The sequence below is a fragment of the Camelina sativa genome, chromosome 12 (assembly GCF_030686135.1).
Source record: "Camelina sativa cultivar CO46 ecotype springtype chromosome 12, ASM3068613v1".
Lineage (NCBI taxonomy): Eukaryota > Viridiplantae > Streptophyta > Magnoliopsida > Brassicales > Brassicaceae > Camelina > Camelina sativa.
This window is the reverse complement of record NC_141891.1, coordinates 32,616,649-32,622,171: the sequence shown is the minus strand read 5'-3', so window position 1 is coordinate 32,622,171 and position 5,523 is coordinate 32,616,649. Positions and strand designations below refer to the sequence as shown.

Here is a 5,523-nt window from a genome sequence, read left to right as displayed (position 1 = left end):
CCGAGTGAGGCCATCGGCCATGACCATCGGTCTAAGGTTGGCCGATTGAGTGTTCATGAATGTAATGAGATTTTGATCGCGACTATGAGCGGGATGAGCATGCGGCAAAATGGTGACCGAGAGAGGCCATCGGCCATAACCATCGGCCAAAAGCCAACCGATCGGGTCCATCTGGGTAAGTCCTCCTTTCCCTTCTCGGTTTAATTCTGTCCAATCCTAGTAAACCGGTTTGATTTTTCAATTTTTCAAACCAATTTTGGCTTGTTTATTCCTTCTCTCAGCCTCCTTAAACCCGAAACTCTCTTCTCTCTCTTCGCTTTGTCGATTTCAAACCTCCTAAAACCCTTAGAACACTAAAATCTTTGTATCTCTCTTATCTCTCAATAGTTTTCAAAGATTTTTGGTGTGTTGGTTTCGGTTTTCAAAGCTCTTTTAATTACTTCTAACCCTACCTGCTAGTTCTGCTTCAATCATCATCGACAACAAGGTAAGACATTCTATTTCTCCTTTTCTCTCATTCAAGTTTGAACCCAATATGTGCTAGAATAGACCTGCCAGTTATTTATGCATTGATTTTAGGTTGTTTAGCTTGATATTGATGTTAGCTTGTTCCAATTTTGTTTGAATTGCTATGTTTGGTGTTTAATTTCAAAAATTTTGATTTATGAGCACTTAGGGTTCTTTAGAATTGTTAAAATCAAAAATTTTGGGAAATTTTAAGTTTTATTGTTTCTTTACCTTGTCTATTGTAAAATGAAACAATCTGGAAGAGACTAGCAGATTTGGAGACCAATTGATAATGTTTGGTGGTTTATTGAGTTCTTAAATTTTTAAGAAGTAATTTTGAGTTTGATTGTGAAGTTTGTATCTAAGTTGGTTCACATTTGTTCATTGGTTTACTTTTGTTGATTTATCTCTTAGATACTTAGCACTTGCTAGTTGTGGATTCAAGTTGTGGCTCCTAGTGAGCCTTACTAATATTTTTCATGTGTTTTTGTATTTTTGATAGGAACAATGGCTAGAACCAACTTGAGACCTGGAGAAAAAAAAACTAAGGCAAAGGAGGTTGTAGAAAGGGTTGTTGAGAAGAAGAAGAAGAAGAGTAAGAGTAAGGAGCTTGTGATGGAGGATAATGATTCAGAGGAAAGGGACATGAGTGAGAGTGAGTCTGATTCTCTACCTCCTCCAGCTGCCAAGGAAAAGCAGATTAAGCCAAAGAAGAAGAAGCCTACCTACTCCTAACTGATGCAGCGCCTTAAGAAGATCAAGTTTGCTCCAACTAGATACCCATATCATGAATTCCTTCAAAATTCTGGCCTCCTTGAAGACATGCAAACAATCTTCACAAGTTTGGGGTTAGGACAGTTCTTCAACATGGCTTTTCTCACCTATGCTGAGCCAAAAAGAGAGTTTCTTGCATCCTTGTTAGTGACTTATTATGAAGATGAGATGGTGGAGGAGACTAATGATCTTGGGCATTTTGAGTTTAAAGTTCAAGGGAAACACTACAAGATGACCTTTGGAGAGTTGGGAGCTATATATGGTTTTCAACCAGGAACAAGGCTAGAATACAACACTAACCCAAAGGAGTATGATTCTTTTTGGGAAGATATTGGTGTGGGGAATTACACAGCTGGTCAAGTGAAGAACACAAGCATCCAACATCCTACAATGAGATATGCTCACAAGGTTCTCTCTCACACTCTTTTTGCAAGAAGAGAGGCTGGAGGAGTTCTAGCCAATGAACTTGGTTGTCTTCTAGCAGGGCTGCAACCTTTCATAAGAACCTATGAAGAAAGGAATCCTCCATTGTCTAATGCTGAAAATACATATGTTGCTGCTATTTTCCTTCACCAAATGCTTCACTACCAAAGATGGGTTTGGACGACAACAAATAAGACCCCAGTTCTAAGTATGGGTGGACTTGTCACCCCCATTTTACAAGCAAAAGGAGTTGAGCTTGGTGAGTTTGACCATGACATTACAAGACTTAATCTAGTCTACCTCAAGAAGACTACTTATTTGGATGGCCAAACTGAGAAGGGATTTTATGCCTACTATGGATATATTTTCAAAAGCTTCAGGAAGAAGAGGCTCCTGCTCCTTCAAAAGGATGTCACATCCCTTTATCTCATATATGGAATATGCTGCCACATTAAAGATGACTTCCTGTACTCCTTTAAGGATGATGGGCCAGTGATTCCAATAACAACTTCAAAGAAGGGGAGAAGTCAAGCTGAGGACACTTCTCAAGCAGCCCTCCCAGTCCATTTTATGGCAGTGATAGGTATGATTTCCAGCCAATTGAAGAAGCCACTACAAACAAGTCTCTTAGAGAAGCACACACCCACATCCACCTCCTCCAGCGTTTGGTAAAATGGCAAGGGAAGAACATCAAGAAACTTGTCAAGGGAGTGAAAGGTCTTCACAAAAGATTGAAGCATGTGGAAGACAAACTTGACATTGCAAGTTCCTCAAACCCAAATCCTTAAGTTGTTGTGGACTCAAGAGAGGAACAAGCAGATGAGGTTGAGCATGAGATGGAGAGACACTCAGTCCATGGTGAAGCTAGTACTACCATTAGTTTCTATGACCCAACAAGAGCTTCATCATATAAAAGGAGACAAAAGAGGAAGAGAAAAGCAGAGAAGTCTCCAACACCATCACTAGTAACTCCTCCAACTCTATTGACTTCTGCATGAACTAGAGATACACTCCAAGTCCTTGTACATAGAGTCTTTTATTCATTTCATCTTTATTTTTCTTGTTAGTCTTTTTCCCGGCTTTTCTCACACCAGTGTGAATTAAGTTTGGGGGAGGGACTAACCACCTAACATTGTGTTTTATTTTGATTTTCATTTTTAGTGTCATGCTGATAACACTCTAATTTATATGTTTTTAGCATCCTTTTTGTCCTTATTTTGCATTGTTCATACCTCTAACTTAGCATTTTTAGGTCATTTACTGCAAGAATCAACTTTTAGAGCATTTAGGGTGTTGCATTTTTGCATTTGCATATTTTGGAAGAAAACATGTACTTTAGAGCCTAAAAAGAGCAAAAAGAAGGGTTAACAAGTTGCAGCTATCACAAGGAAGGAACTGGTCACATTTATAGGGATTATACAGAATCATCAAGAAGGAAAAAGGAGGCACCCGACCATACCACCCAATAATTACCACATAGCACCTGGTCGAGTTCATGATGAGACCTGCAAATATCGACTCGAATGAAGATTTTACGTTCAGCTTCTGAGTTCTTCATCAAAGTTATAGGATATCGAGTTCTCTTTCCAATGGTGGTGATTTGAAGCCAATCGGATGTGCGGTTCAAGAGTTACTCCTGTTTTAGTAAGCGTATATACATCCAGATCGAAGAATGGAACCACCCGATCACCTATCCGATCATGCACCCGAAGGGAAGCTCGAGTTCCACCTCGTGTAGCATGGTCGGATACCTGCTGATGTGGCCGCTGTCGTGGCTAGGTCAACCTATTTCCTTATAAATACCCCCTCTTAACCCTATTTTTGCGAGCAAGAGGCGAGAGCCGCTTCCACTCTTTTCTTATCATTTCTTTTCATGTTTTTGTTCTTCTTTCAACTTGAATTCTGTTTACATTTTGCTATTGCTTCTTTTTAATAAAACGTTTATCTCTCTCTCATCTTTATGATTATGCAATTTTCATTTGTTTCTGGGTTTATGTTCTTTGCCATGAGATCCGAGTAGTGTAGCAAAGTTTCTAGGGATGGGATAGATGATTAGATGTTCTTGATCGGTTAGGATGCTTTAGTTGATTGTTATGATAGATAAATTTCCTTCTAGGTTGATGTTCTTAATGCGGTCAACAGACCGACAGGTTGAGATTAGATCTAGGGCGTTTATAATGCTACAGGCCGAAAGGAGTAGATAAAATGCTTGATTAGGTCAATGCTAGAGGTATACTTAACTTTGAGTGACAAAATCAGATAAGTCTAAGTATACTGACAAAAATGAATTGTTCTTAATGCCTGCTTGTTCATATTGCTAGTGCGACAGTGTGGTAGTATGTTCAAGGTTGATTGTTACTAGTGCGACAGTGTGGTGACAAGGTTTTAGAGGTTCATTGTCTAGGAAATAATTGCTTGAGGCATGTAAGGCATCCGTACTTGTCTAGAACACTTAGGATTCGATTACCCCCATCCTTAGGAACTTTCGTATTTTGATTGTTTACTGTTTTTATATCAACCCGACCACTAACCCGATCAGGTACTCGATCACCTGCATCGTGTGGTACTTCGAGTTGTATCTTATTTTTGTTCTTTCTATTTTCTTATTTTTGTTCACCTTAGGTTGATAGACAAAACCTCCATTATTATTTGGCTTGACTTGCTTGTTTCTGATTGCATCCTATCTGCTAGCATAACAACCATTTGGATTGATAACCCTTTGTACTACAATTGCATAGGGAATTGATTCCCTGGGTGAAAACCAGTCTATCAATTTGGCGCCGTTGCCATTTGGTTGTTTCTTGTTACATTTAGGATTTCAGTACTTGCTAGATCAAGTTCTTTTTATTATTTTCTCGGTACTGACTGTTTGCTTGACTGTTTTGGATCTCAGGTGAACCTACGCGACCCCCTACCCGATCCCCACCCGAACCCCTACACGATCCCCTACTCGATCCCCCACCCGAACCCCTACCCGAACCTGTCTACTCGAGCACCTGCTCGTGTGACCATTCGGATAGTTGCTTGGGTACTTGAGTACACCAACCGTTTGCCAGGAGAACCAAGACATCAAAGGATGGTATCAGAGTAGAACAAGAAGACGTGGGAATGGAAAACCCACAAGATCAAACTGAACTTCAAAGGAGAAGGAAGATTGGTGATAGTGATGCTCTCACTACTTATACTCAAAGGTATGGGATAGTGCCTCCTACTGTCCACAACACAACCTTCACAATCAAGAGTAATCTGATCTCAATGGTTCAGAGCAGCAGATTTCATGGACTGCCTACTGAAGACCCACTTGCGCATCTTGATGAGTTTGACAGGCTCTGTAGTCTCACCAATATAAATGGAGTTAGTGAGGATGCCTTGAAGCTGAGATTGTTTCCATTTTCTCTAGGAGATAAAGCCCATCAGTGGGAGAAGACTTTACCTTCTGGAAAAATCACCTCTTGGATTGATTGTAAGAAGGTTTTCCTTGCAAAGTTCTTCTCTAGTTCAAGGACTGCACGTTTGAGGAATGAAATTTCTGGATTTCTCCAACAAAATGGCGAGTCTTTCAGTGACGCATGGGAGCGCTTCAAAGACTACCAGAAACAATGCCCACACCATGGATTCAACGATGCATCTTTGTTGGGTACTTTGTATCGAGGTGTTATTCCCAGTATCAGAATACTTCTAGACACAGCCTCCAATGGAAGTTTCATGAATAGAGATGTAGCTGAAGGTTGGGAATTAGTAGAGAATCTTGATCAATGTGATGCAAATCACAGTGAGGAATATGATTTCAGCTTAAAGGGAGGTGTTGATTCTGAGGAA

General features: G+C 40.1%; 1 non-coding gene across 1 annotated transcript; it reads right to left on the bottom strand.

The window, feature by feature from the left end:
- Positions 1-5,214: 5,214 nt before the first annotated feature.
- LOC147932916 (small nucleolar RNA R71) lies at positions 5,215-5,321 on the bottom strand. The gene has a single exon (XR_015576844.1). It is a non-coding gene; the product is annotated as a small nucleolar RNA R71 (small nucleolar RNA).
- Positions 5,322-5,523: the final 202 nt, after the last annotated feature.